Raw genomic sequence first — 13,829 nt, 5'->3', positions numbered from 1 at the left:
TCTACTGGTTGCCCCCCATAAGAAGTACAAAGTGATAGATCACAAAGAAAAAATGTCATAAGAAAATTAAAGCCTTTTTTTAAAAGCAATACGTCTTAGCACAAACGTTTGTGTGCCATCCCTGCGTCAGACAAATGCTCTGCAGCCCTTCACACACCAGAACAATGGCTCCCAAAGTGACGGAAATGGCACCATCCAAGAACCGCAGCAACACTAATACTGCAGCGTTTCCTGAAACCGCTACAAGCCATAAACAACCATGGAGAAGTCAGCCTGAAATGCCATTTTGACTCCATCTGTGCAGCAAACGAACGGTGCACGAGAGTCAGTATTCGCTCCTATTTGGAGACGGCACACGGCTCTGCCACACAGCCCAAACCTTGCCAAAGCACTGCCCAGACACCCGCTGAATAGCTCTTCTGCACCAGGCATCTCCAGCAGCGAGCAAAGAGGGGGGCGGGATTCATCTCTGATCTTAGCTAACTTGGTAAATTAACCAGTAATCCAAGTTCCTGCTGCAGTTAATGGAATGACCCAGGCATTTCAGAGACTAATTCATCCTGTTTTAAAAACTGCCAGAGATAGCTGGGTGCTCGTACTAGCTGTTCTCTTCTGAGTAGCCTTGCAGCCAGAACATATGTATGCGTCCTCTCTTGCTATGAAAATACAAGATACAAGCTACTCTATGAGGTTGTTTCAGGTTTTTTTTTCCCAGTAACATACTCATTGACACTTTCAACCACTACTTTTCCTGGAAATAAGCCTTTCCTCTTTTGTGACAAGTTGCACATCTTGCAGTAATTGAAAAAAGGAGAGCACCAGATAAGGGCATTCTGTCTGCCTTGAAATAACTCTCCTACTTCCTTTTCCAAGAAGATAAGAAACATCTGCACGTACAGGCATTACTACATGAAAGCTACCTCTCTTTAAGGAAAAGCCTAATTAAAAATTCAAAAGATTTCTACAGCTAGAAGAATCCTCATGGATGTAGCCTGGTGTAGCAATCCAGATATGTTACAACCTGAGCAACGAGGGGGTGCCATCGAGCTGTCCAGATTACATGCAAGCTTTGTCTCTCATCCAGAGACTAATCTCATAGTTGCCTTTTTGCTCACCAAGTAATTATAGAACACGAACTACGGCATGTATTGATTTTCCTGTACTTCCCAGATTTTTTTTCTAGCTATTCTTCTCCATCAACTCCTCTTCCCATCTGACTTCACTCTCACATCAGAACTGCAAATTTCATCTGCTGAACAACTATTCTCCATCCCGGCTCCCTCCTCCTGCAGAGGTCCCCCTTCTTCAACACACGGCTGCTCCCTCCAGCCCCCACCTGCTCCTCCACTCCCTGCTTGCTGCTGCCACTGCAGCCCGAGAAAGAGTCCCCAGAATCCATCCAGTTATCCACATGAGGCAACATGGCAGGTCAGGTCATTCCTGCTTGGTTCACCTTGAGCGGCTTTCTGCTGTGGGTGCTGGTTTGAAGCTGGCTGCGTGGGAACATGGGCAGTGGGCAGGGCTGAGGTCCTGGCAGACAGGAGTTCCTCTGCTGCATGGCCCTGCTCATCGCAACCGCCCAGCTCTCCCCACACCACATCACTTGGGTTTTATGACCTTGCCTTTAGTATACGGGTAACATTTTCTGCTACAGCTGCGTGCTACAAATCTCTCGCACGAGGAGAACTGAGGACATCTGAGCCAACGCCTCCAAGAGCCAGATGGCCGTCCTGTCACCATGTGGGTTTATTTGGGCTTCTCCCACTCACATCCTTGGACGTCAAGTTCCTCTGCCCATCCCAACAAGCAGAAGCATCAACTTCTGCTATATTTATTTACTCCATCTGTGTCACGGCATCAAAACTAGCTTTGAGTAATCTTTGAACAGCTTTTTCTTCCACTGTAACAGTTTATTAAAGAAAACAAAATGAAGCAGTGAGAATGAACTATTTATTAGGCAGAGAGTGCACTGATGCTCTGAAATAGGACAATAAATCAAGATTGGTTTTCCCCTGCAACACAAAGTTATTTGTAGCTAGCTGCCTCCCACCCTCTGGAAAGCCTCCCAGGCTAAATGCACTGTGACACCTGAGCTGTTGGATTTTTGTTGCCCTGAAAATACAGAGGACAGGCGCAAATGTGTCCTAACTGCCAACAGAGAGGAGCAGAGGGACTCCAGAGGTGATGCAAACCATCATGTGAGCGGAGCGAGGTGCTGCCTACCACTTCAAAGACTCCAACCTGGGAGAAGGCCATTGTCAGGCCCTTTTCTAAGAGCATTAAGAACAGCTCACCCAAAATACAACTCTTCAGGTATTTTGGCACCCCACTTTCCAGGGAAGGTTATCTTCCCACCAGCTCAGCCCCTCCAACAGGCTCTCCAGCAGGTGCCAGAGTCAGTGGGGGGACCCCGGGAGGAACCCCCTTTCCTACAGCTGCTCTAACGGCTCCTGGCTGCTATCGGGTGACCCAGGCAGACCCTGGCACTAGCTGCCAACAGGAACCCCACCCTGGACCACTGCTGCTCCCTGAGGCGCCCGATACAGCACAGCTCATCTCCAAATGCTCTATTATCTTACCAAAAACGTCTGAATGCATTTTCATGTAGGAACTCTACAGCAGCACAAGGTCTGAGAGCTCAGCTCTCCTTCTCAATAGCGCAAGGAGGGAAGTTTGATTTGTAGAATTCAGGTACAAACGCAAGCCCCATCATCCAAGTAAACAGATAAACACATCATAACATCTTGTAATTACATTCATATACCATCTTCTTTTCTTTATCTAGCAATATCCCAACTGTGTATTTGCACATTACGTTGCTTAATTTAGGCAACAAACTCCTCTGAACATGTGACACGATCTTTACCAGCAAAACAGCAGGTCCATCGTGTATCTTTCACACTGGTGCTACTGAGAACCAAAACAAAGTCCACATTTTTCCATTTGGCTGAAAAGCACACCCTACAAATAAGTCACAGAATAAACAACATGATGACAACTGGTAGGAAAAAAAGTTATGAGCTTCGAGAGTAGCTCAAACAATTTCCTTAAATAAATGGTAATTAATTTACATTTCTTCTCCTCATGCAAATCACCACTTCAATGATATGTGTTGTTGGTTTTATTTTTTTTTCTTTTAGTACATCTTTTATTTTACAGGTGTGCATGAAGGAAGTAGGAATGACACTACAACTAAAAAGATATAGGCACAAAACAACGAGTCAGCAATTTTTAAAATAAAAATAAAATATTTGTTGGTTTATGAAAATGATCTAAGACAATAATTCTCTCATAAATATTGTTGGAACTTTTAGAGAACTACTTTTTTAGTTATTTAAAAGAAAGACATCAGCAATTTGAAGAAATGAAAAGGGAAGGACAAACTTCTTTATAAAAGAGAAGAAAAAATGGAAAGCAGAATATTGTTTCAGTATATAAAAGGCTGTTATAATGAGATTTGGGATCAGCTGTTGGCCAGCCTCATGAAGAGTTGATGAGAAAAAAATTAGCTTGATTTTCAGTGATGAAACCTTTGTATAGATGTCAGGGAAAGCTTTCTAAGTGTAAGGACATCTAAGACCAAGCTACTTTAGGAAGGTTACATATACAGACGAATTAGCAAAAAAAGGCAACGTGGGAGGCAAATGACGTATTATCCCTTACAATGGTGCTAAAAGCCTCCAGTAACTGACTGTGCCAAACTGAAACAAAAAATGGTTGTTACAAGTGTCAGCAGGTTGGATCCATTTTTACAGGAAATAGGCAAAAGCAATCATTTCCAAATAAATAATGCACAGCTTATAACTAACAGCTTTGAAACGTTTTAATACTGTATTTGCTTTAAAATAGCCTTTTCAGAATTAGACTACATTTGGGGAAAAATCATAGTATAAATTTTCCATACACTCCTTGCAGAAGTGTTTGGAAAAAAACATCCACTAGCTGACAGTACATTTTTGCATTTTTTTTTCTAATGAAAACTGATCTTCATGACAAAGTTTTCTGTATGACATACAGAATATTTTGTTACGCTTTAGCCAAAAGCTAAGCTACCACTTCACACTGTTAACACTTGCTCTTTTCTTTCCACAGTCTAGACAGAAGCAGTGACTCTGTAACCAAGGTTTCCAAATCCTTTTGGTTATAAAACCTTGGTCTTAAAATTTCACATTTTAAATAATGACATGGTTCTGACCAGGACTGTTAATAACCCTAACTGTTTGTTGCAGGATGCAACGCTCAGCAATACAACCAGTTTGCCATCTCTGTTCCAGTAGGGCAAATCTTCCTCAAAGTTGCCAAGGGCAGGGGGAGAAAGAAAAAAAAACAGCAGTGGGATGAATGCTGACCCAGATCTCATTGACGGTAAAATCCCCACAGTGTTCAGTGATGCCAAGACTTTGTCTAGGGAAATTATTACAATTTTCCGCTGTCGTAACTAGTTCAAAAATCAGGCTGTTTACTGCTGAATGCCACCTGCTACTGCCTGGCAAAGCATATTCAAACAATTACACAGGGCATATTATCATAACGAATGGGGCTTTTCATTTACAAACCCAGAAGTGTCACGCTGAAGTGGTATCCTTATCCCTAGCCGGGGGAAGAGGGGGAAAGGCAGGGAGAAGAGAGATGGGCGCATGGACAAGAGGGCTTCTCCAGGCAGAATGGTGGCCGAGGGACGGGTGGGGGTCAGCTACCCTAAGCTCTATTGCTGCATCTTTTCCTACAGGCTGCACACTTAATTCAGCAGGAAAGGATTTCACATTGTGCGTTGTCTGTCAAAACACATGCAGAAAAGCGGCAGCTAGTAAAGCACCATATATTGCCTATTTCATCACATTCTGCAACAACCTTGAAGGGGACATGGTAGGTCAGGCTCACAGGTCCACATAGGAGAACTAGTCTCCAGCAGTAACCAGCAATAGCAGAGGGCAGAGCAAGGTTTGGGGGGAATTACAGAAATACAGTAATCACGACACATATCAAGGATTGCGGCCTATTTTCTTTATGTGAACTAATGTTTCTTTAGAAAGAAAAAAATTTCAGTCACGTAATCTGTGTTATTCAGGAAATCAAACTAGATGATCACAGTGATCACTTCTGGCCTTGCAATATATTAATTTCAAAAAATTGTCAAACTTCAACTTCATTCTCTGTGTTTTCTCCATGAAGTCCATAGAACTTAGGAAACGCACCCTTCATCTCCTGGATTTTACTATAAATCTTCCTTTACTGATTATACAAAAGCCTTGGAAATCAAATATCTTTTCATTTCCAACTTCTGTGAATAATCAAAACTTTGTTCAACACTATGGATTTTATTCCAACACACATAAATAGCTTCTTGACTTGCACAAAACCTGAAACCACTTTAATCAATCGGCTATATATAGTCTGGATAAATACTGATTTTGAGATTCTGGGTGTACAGCCAATCCTGTGCTATTTGCTAATACTTTGATCTACATTCACATTATTTTAAGAAGAAATGAAAAAATATTCTGGGGAGAACAAAGACAACAATAAAGAAATTACAGCCTGTAAAAGCTAGAGGATATGTACATTAGCTAAAAATTCAACTTGTTCCAAAAGCATTTCAGAAGAACAGAGATACATTTAGACTTAACACAAAATGAGACACAAATATCCATAAGTTTGTTATTTTGTTACTCCCACAGGAATTCACTCTTAATTTTCCAGAAATATACCACTATATTAAGTATATTTAATAGCATTAGTAGACAGAACTACAGTCTCATTGTGTGTGCGCATGTGTAACATACTGCTCCATTTTCTATGGCAGCATTATAGCACAGGTGATTTATGTTTGTGGAACAGAAAGGGCTATTCTGTAGAAATATCACAGGAAATGACACACAGGAAATAAACCAACACAGACATCTTACAATCATTTCCTAAGCTCCAGCGCAGCAATCTGCTGAGCTCCTGAAACAACCCAGATGCTGCTGACACAAGGAATGAACAAGTACCAAAAAGGCTTCCCTCTCCCAGCATGGTTTCTGGGTCCTGAGAGGAGAAAAGGATGAACAAGGCAACAAGCTATGGAATAGTTAGTTATTTGCCACCTGGAAATATGCTTTATTGGGTATTAACTGTTCAGTACTGTCATGGTTCATCTACGGTGGCTATGGACAGATGGGAGGGACCTGCAGTGGTTGTGAAAACAAGAAAGCTGAAGATTAATGTGTGGTGAATGCTTAAGTAATGGCTGGGGAACAGAAGGCCACATGGAAAAAAGTCACAGTATACCTCCTGCCAGAGCTTTCTTGTCTTCTCGTCTGTCTCCTTCATGAAAGAGGGCTTATAAGAAAGATGGGAATAGACTTTTTAGAATCATAGAATCATTTTGGTTGGAAAAGTCCTTTAAGATCATCAAGTTCAACTGTTAAAGTAAGGCCTGTAGTGACAGGACAAGGGGTAATGGTTTTAAACTAAAAGAGGGTATATTCAGACTAGATATAAGGAAGACATTTTTTACGATGAGGATGTTGAAACACTGAAACAGGTTTCCCAGAGAGGTGGTAGATGCCCCATCCCTAGAAGCATTCAAGGTCAGGTTGGATGGGGCTCTGAGCAATCCGATCTAGTTGAAGATGTCCCTGCTCACTGCAGGGGGGTTGGACTAGATGACCTTTAAAGGTCCCTTCCAACCCAAACTATTTTATGATTCTGTGAGTCTATGAACTACCCCCAGTTCCATTCAGATACCCTCCCATTAGCATGTGTTATTCTGCTCTAACCAGGAATCTATTCTCTTCCCACAAGCTCCTACTCTGTCACGTAGCGGACAGAACAGAAATTCAGTCCCTACCCTCACAGAATCACAGAATCAACCAGGTTGGAAGAGACCTCTGTGATCATCGAGTCCAACCGTTGCCCTGACACCACCCTGTCCTCAAGAACACTTAACACAGGTTACAGCAAGATACCAACAGATGCAAAGAAATAATAGTATTTCAGTCAGGTTTGCCAACATGCAACAGAAGACCACATCCTGGAAGCCAGATGAACTCAATAACATTTTAACATGGATTTTATTAAGGAATGCTAGGACATAGCTCATGAGGGTTTAACTGAATGCACAGTATAGAGAACTGCTTTTCATCTAAGTTAATTTTACCAGCTAAAAATAGCCAGAAAATGAAGAAATATCTCTGCCTACTATCTCATTATTGCTCAATATTTTACTATTCCCACTCACCCTTCATGCAGCCTTTTAATGGAAATTTAAATACATGAAAGTCACATATGCAGATATGTATACAATATATTAAAAAAAAGCATCTGACATCAGTATCCTAGGCTCAATGTGAGACATCTTTATACTATAATTTTCTAGGAAAAAAGAGCAGACGTATTCTATATGAATTTGAATACACAAAGGTCCACACAAGCAGATTACAATGACACGCACTTTAAATATAATTATTTATTGCATTTTTTTTCCTTACCCACTAGAGGAATTAGCAGGGATATTTCAAGACAGCAATCAGGAAAACATCCATGTCATTCCATTATGCCTTTTTTTTTTTTTTTTTTTTTTTTGAGATACAAGTCCTTTCCTCAAAAGTTTTCATGTGCAATTTTACCATTAAGTACATTGAGGTCACATAGTTGGTGAAATACCTAAAGCATGTCAGCTAAACAGCAAAGAAATATAAGACTAGTTTTATTACTGTATAACTTACAAGTCAAAAGATACTGTTAATTTTTGTCTTAAGTGAAAGTTAGTCTGTCAGTAAAAACGCCCTTTCCTGTAGACAAAAAAAAAAAAAAGGAAGTTTTGAGAAAATCAGTCCAAAATTTGCTGTAACTAGGTGAGACTTCCCACTGTAAAAATAAGTATAATTTTCTTCAGGTAACTGAAAAAGATACCTAACATTTTCACTATTACCTACAAACTGAGGAATCATAAAATACACACATGCTGTATAAACACTCAAACCATCTTATGACACTGTGGGTGAAACCTTGGTTCCATTAAAGCTGATGGCAAACTTCCCGCTAACTTCAACAGCGACAGAATTTCATGCATTGTGCCAACTCATAAAGCAGAAAAGGGTAAAGAAAAAAGGTTTGAAATATAAAACTAAAACAATAAGTAAGATTGCTTTAATCACCACTGCTGATGCCTTCGATCTTCCATGCAATTTCTGCCCCTCCTTCTGATATGCCAACACGCTGAAGGTTCAGTGCTTAGGTAGTCGATTTATCGGTCCCTGCGATCCAGGTTTGGACCATGCCCTGCCCTTTCCACTGTTTCATGCACAGCAAAACACCATGCAGTAGCTCTCACACCAGTCGCATTATAACAGTGCGGGAAAAGATCCGCAACATTAAAACTCACTTTTGCAGTGACTCAATCCAAAGCACTGCACTTCCTAAAACTGGGGGGGTTGTTTGGTTTGTTTTTTTTTTTTTTTTTTTAAGGTTAGAGGGAAGTTGCTCAGTGATCAGTGTGCAAGATCCCTTATCAGCGATGCAGGAAAGTGGGTGGCACCCTTTGTTTCCATTCAAATTTCACCCCGGTCCCAAATGAAAGGGAGTTTTGCAATTATATTATCACCTCTTCAGATACACTGCAGAGACTTCAAAGGAAGGACATTTCTGGAAATCAAATGGCTTGGTAGGTCCAAAGGAAGAAATATACCTAAAGGCCAAATGTCTTTCATAAGATACCGGACTCTAACAACAGCTGTCACTCATATAGAAACGACCCACTTCTGGGCAACCTAAACAGCAACTGTATCAGTATATGAAAAGCAGAGCTTTCATGCAAGACCTTAATGAATGAGCTGAGGATACACTTACCGGCCCAGCAACCTGAAAACTAAATTCTGCAGCACTGCAGGAACTGCTACGAGATTAGTGTTGCTATAGGGAAGTGCACTGAACTCCAGAACTACTGAATTATTATACATTATGTTTTGGGGGTTTTTTTGAAGTATTTTTAATTATATTTATAAAAATCTCAAATTTAGCACTCTTGTTTTGTTCAGTTCCAATAATTATTTTTTAAATGCCAACAACAGGTCAGACAGAACAGTAATTCAAATTGCAAGTCATGCAAATGCATGCAACATTTGGGCTGGACTAAGCACTAAGTTTGCTTGTAACAGCAAATATGAAGAGGCAACATTTTCTTAAATGTTGTCTTTTAGAGAGAAAAAAATCCCCCACAAATTTCTTTTTAATATTGTCCACAATACTTTTATAAGACATTAAATGTTATGCAAGGCATGAGCATGTGAACAAGAAACACTAACTCTGTTTTGAAGTGAGGATACTCAATATCCACTACCCATCATTTTCTTTTCTGGATCTTCTATTTCCATGATCGTTTTGCTATCCTATTTAACATTATCCTGTATTACACAGTCAATGATTTTGAAATATGCCATTCTCCAATATGAAAGTGTAACATGGTTTTTAAGAGATTAGCTCCATATGCAAATTCAGCTGAAGACTGTAGGGAACATTTGATGTACATAATTTTAAGAAGAAAAAAAAAAGAGACACCTCTGACATATCAGGATAGATGACGATATATTAGCAGACCACGCTGTAAGGTTTCACAGGACACTGGAAAGAGGGAGCAGAAATGAGAGCTCATCCTCAGCAGGAGAGTACATCTCTGAGCAGACAAAAAGCAGCAGCTGTCAGAACCTTGAGCACAGATGTCCATAGCCTGTTGATGACAGTGGTAAGGCTCAGGTGGGAGAACAATGATCTACCCCAACTGACAGTGAGCCCAGTTAAAATGCCTCTTGGAGAAATATAAACACAAATACTCCTTCTGTTGCTGTGCTCACACACAGAGCACCACCATTTCTGATCAAGGCCTGGCCATTCAGACCACGAAAAACCTGGGGTGATGCTTACTGCATATTAGCTGCACTACCTACACGTACCAACCCCCTGCCACCTCGCATTACAGTGAAGGAAGATAAGCTCTCCACCATGACAGATGAGCTACATCCTGCTGGTCACAGAGCAAGAGCAGGCACATAGGTAGTTATCCCAGCAGAGTCTTGGGTCAGCGCCCTGTGCTCCCCTGGGAAGTTGCATTCCCCTTCCAATGCACATCCCAACAGCTTCATGGGGGAAAAGTGCCACTTTGCTCCTTTCATCCCAGCATCTTGCCAGCAGTGCCAGCTTACAGAAGTGTCAAACTGGACATATGTAACATGGAGAGCTGCCCTGTGGCTGGAGGGAAGCATCATTAAACTTGGTCAGGTGTGCCTAACTTTTCAGTGTTGTCTTTAGTAAGGCTGATGATCCTTGCTGCCAGTGCAGTCGAGCTGTGGGGCAGTGGAGGGACAAGGCTGTGACACAGAACACCAAGGCAATGGGGAAATTAATGTACGACTAGAAAAAAAGGGTAGGCAGTAATTACAGCTAGTCGGCTTTGGAGATAGGAATATTATCTCAACTTGAAGTGTTTAGGGCCTTATATATTCCTTCTAGGGTTATGCTGCAAAAAATGCATACACCAGATGGATTTTTTAGGAAATCAGCAACTCAGTTTTACTGAGTTTATCCACTGTTGCCTGTCAATAAGAAATTGTTTCCTGAATACAGAACTTAAACAGCAGGCCACAAGGCTTCCCTCAGTAGATCAATGTTTTCTTCTGCTTCCTCAGCCTTTTTTCCACTTTTCCCCTTGTACACTACACCTGAACATCAGTCTCAGGGGCTTGACCAAATAGCCACAAAGCTTCTTTCTGACCAAATAGCCACAAAGCTTCTTTCTGCCATGTCTCTGCTCTGTTTTGCATGAAGTTTGAATGTACACTGTTGGTACCAACATTACATGTTATCGAAAGAGCTTTTAAGATTGCTGTTCCATGGTTTACATGAAGGCACTGGTGCGTATTCTTCTCCTCGTGTTTGATTAGCTTCCTGATAATTCTGTTACAGATTTGGGTTTTCCCCCGCCCCGGGTCTACAAACTTTTGTTTGGCATTTTCTCATACCATCAACCACATGAGTAAAGACTTTCACTTGGAAAAGAGATAAAGAAATAAGCCTTGTTTTTAATTACTTTAGCCTAGGAACAATTTGTTGCAAGAATCTACAGATGAAGTTATGATCATATCTTAATCGAACATCTGAATCCACAGTCTTACTGCATATGCCAGCAATGCTGGGCCATAATTAAACAGATATTAAAGTAAGCACACAGTGACCTACTTATCTCAATTATACATCACCTTTGCTTCAAAAGAGGCTCTTCTGAAAAATCAGGCGTCCATCTTCCTCAGGCTATACCTCCATTGAAGATGCAGCGTGAACACATACCAATAGGTACTTCACTCTTACCACCTTCAGCATGTCCTTATCTCACGCTAACCAGTGCTCTTCCTAACTCAGGTTTTCTACACTTTGTGCATGCACAGCAAATTGCTCTCCACAGCAACTTGAGAGTTGGTGTGTAGTATGGGCGCCCATGCTTGCGTCTTCTGAGCGGTGCCCAAAGGCAGAGTGAACTTTGAAGCCTATGTGCAACGTGCAGCAAGCCGGTTCTTCAGTTGCATGAACCAGAAGCCCTTCGACCTAGGGAACTAGAGCCCACCGCCCTGCAAAGGGAACAATCCACGTCCAGTGGGAACTCCAGCCAGCCAGGAAGGGCTCGCTCCTGCAGAGCCCAAGGAAGCGTGTCTTGCCAGGTACCTTCTTGGTGCCCAGCGCGCGCTGCCCCTTTCCAAGCATGCTCTAAGCTGGTAAACCAGCACAGGGCCTGCAAGGTATCAATATATTCCTCATAAGATTTAAGTTTTAGACCACCTCTATCTCCAGAACATACTTTGCTGGAATACTTAATGAAGTGCAAGCAGTTATTAACACTGCCAGTGTCCGCACAACTCTGCCTGTACCGGCCGGCTGCTGTAACAAATTCAGCTGCAACATAAATGCAGGAACAATCAAACTTGTTACTGCGATTCACCGAGTAATTTCAGGTTGTAAAACTGAACAGATGGCACTTGTGAGCTTTATTCACCATCTTGGACTTTTTAATTAGATTCCTGTTCAAGTCATCTGCTGGTCTACAGCAGGAGACCCCAGGTTTCAAAGTAACCTTAGGAATCCCATTGCTCGGTCTGATAGAAACCACTAAGTCAGGAAACTGCTGCAGGCCCAGCTCCTGCTGCTTCCACCCCAGGAACCGGTCAGCAGGTAATTAAAAGAGCAGAATTAAAGGGATAGTCCAAAAATGCAGCTACACCTTAGCCAAAATGCAAATTAATGCTTTAATGCATCACACTGCGTTATAATTTCAGGATGTTCTTGGTATGTTTATCATTAGGAATCTGTATGCCTTAATTTTCTCTTCCATGTCTTCACATGGTTCTCAAATTCACCTTCTGCCACTGACAAACTGGCTCTGGGTTTTCACTGCTTTTTGGAAAGCTGCAGGTGATCACAATCAAAATGAAACAAAATGTACCGACTGCTAAAAAGCTCAAGAACTTGCAAGGCAATAAATAGTGCATCTACCCCACAGCACTGAAACATGGCAAAAACCACCAGCAGGCTCTGATGGTTGTGTGACCCAATGCCCCAACAGATGTTAGTCTCATTAAATTTTAGAATCAGGTCCAATACTTCCTTTTACGAATACAGATCAAACAAAAACAACAACAACAAAAAAAAACAACAAGCCCCCAACAGATTGACTAACACGACAAATTAAGACTTTTTATGAGTGCTGCAGTGCATAAAATCTCAGTGATACTTTTAACCTCAGGCAACAGAGCACAGTACAAACACGTCGGAACAGTAAGTCTAGTTGTATGAATCACAATGGCACAGCATCATGGCTGTCCTTTTAGCAAAATCAGTTAGAAGTTGATTATTTTGGGGTTGCTTGCTTGTATTACTTTACCTTTTTGAGGAGGGAAAACTCCAAAATTCAGAAGAGCTTCTAGACTCTTGTAATCATGTTCAACATAACACTGATCACTCCTGCAAATCCATTTTTATTTTATAATACATCCTGAATGTATAAGCTAGTACTAAAAATAATCTGGTTTAGAAAAGAATGCTCCAAATACTCTGATAACCAAACTGCAGGAAACACAGAGCTTATGCATATCTACTGTTGTGGCACTGGTGCCCTAAGTTCCTTTCAAGTGGCAGAACTCTAAAGTCATTACAAAACGTAGCAATGCTCCACTATAGACTGATTTTTAAAGAGATGATTAGGTTACACAATAAACTGAATATATATAAAATTTGTTTAACTCTTTTAATATCATATAACAATCAGCTCTATGAGTCACCTGCCTGGTGTGTGTCAGTTGGGAAAAAACCTGCAACTTTGAGAGTTCCCTTGTTTATTTAGCACAATTTTGCCCCAAAGTAGTTTGTCAAGCAAGAAAAGTAAACCTGTCCTAGCACAGGATGAGATCGGATCCCTCTGAAACTGCAGCTCTCACCAGTGGATGCATTTAAGATCGCGTCAGACAAACTCCCGGGGAATGAGGATAAACTGGATGCATTGAAGTCCAACCCTGCTCCCCCAGACTGTGACGTGCAGAACTGCCCATAGGCCTAAACTTCCTAAAAGGTGGTTTTGTCAGGGTTGCGCTGTGGATTCCTGCTACAAAGTCCAAACATGTCTGGATTTTGTGTTAACTAATAGTATACATGGTGTAGTAGGTAGTATTGACAACGATGTGGGGTTTCTTGAATTAATAATGGCAAACAATGCTGAAGCAATTAAAAATAATGAAAAGTTGAATAAACACTCTCATCACCCTTTCATAAAACATCATGATTAAGCCTTTTAAAATCCCTAAAACAAC

At 41.2% G+C, this 13,829-nt stretch overlaps 1 protein-coding gene across 1 annotated transcript in view; it reads right to left on the bottom strand.

Annotated features, from left to right (window-relative positions):
• Positions 1-13,829, bottom strand: part of TIAM2 (TIAM Rac1 associated GEF 2) — a 188,904-nt gene that overhangs the window by 134,685 nt on the left and 40,390 nt on the right. The window lies entirely within an intron of this gene.

Source organism: Nyctibius grandis, chromosome 1 (assembly GCF_013368605.1).
Source record: "Nyctibius grandis isolate bNycGra1 chromosome 1, bNycGra1.pri, whole genome shotgun sequence".
NCBI classification, from domain to species: Eukaryota; Metazoa; Chordata; class Aves; order Nyctibiiformes; family Nyctibiidae; genus Nyctibius; species Nyctibius grandis.
Note: the sequence above shows the minus strand (reverse complement) of the source record. Positions and strands in the feature narration are given on the sequence as shown.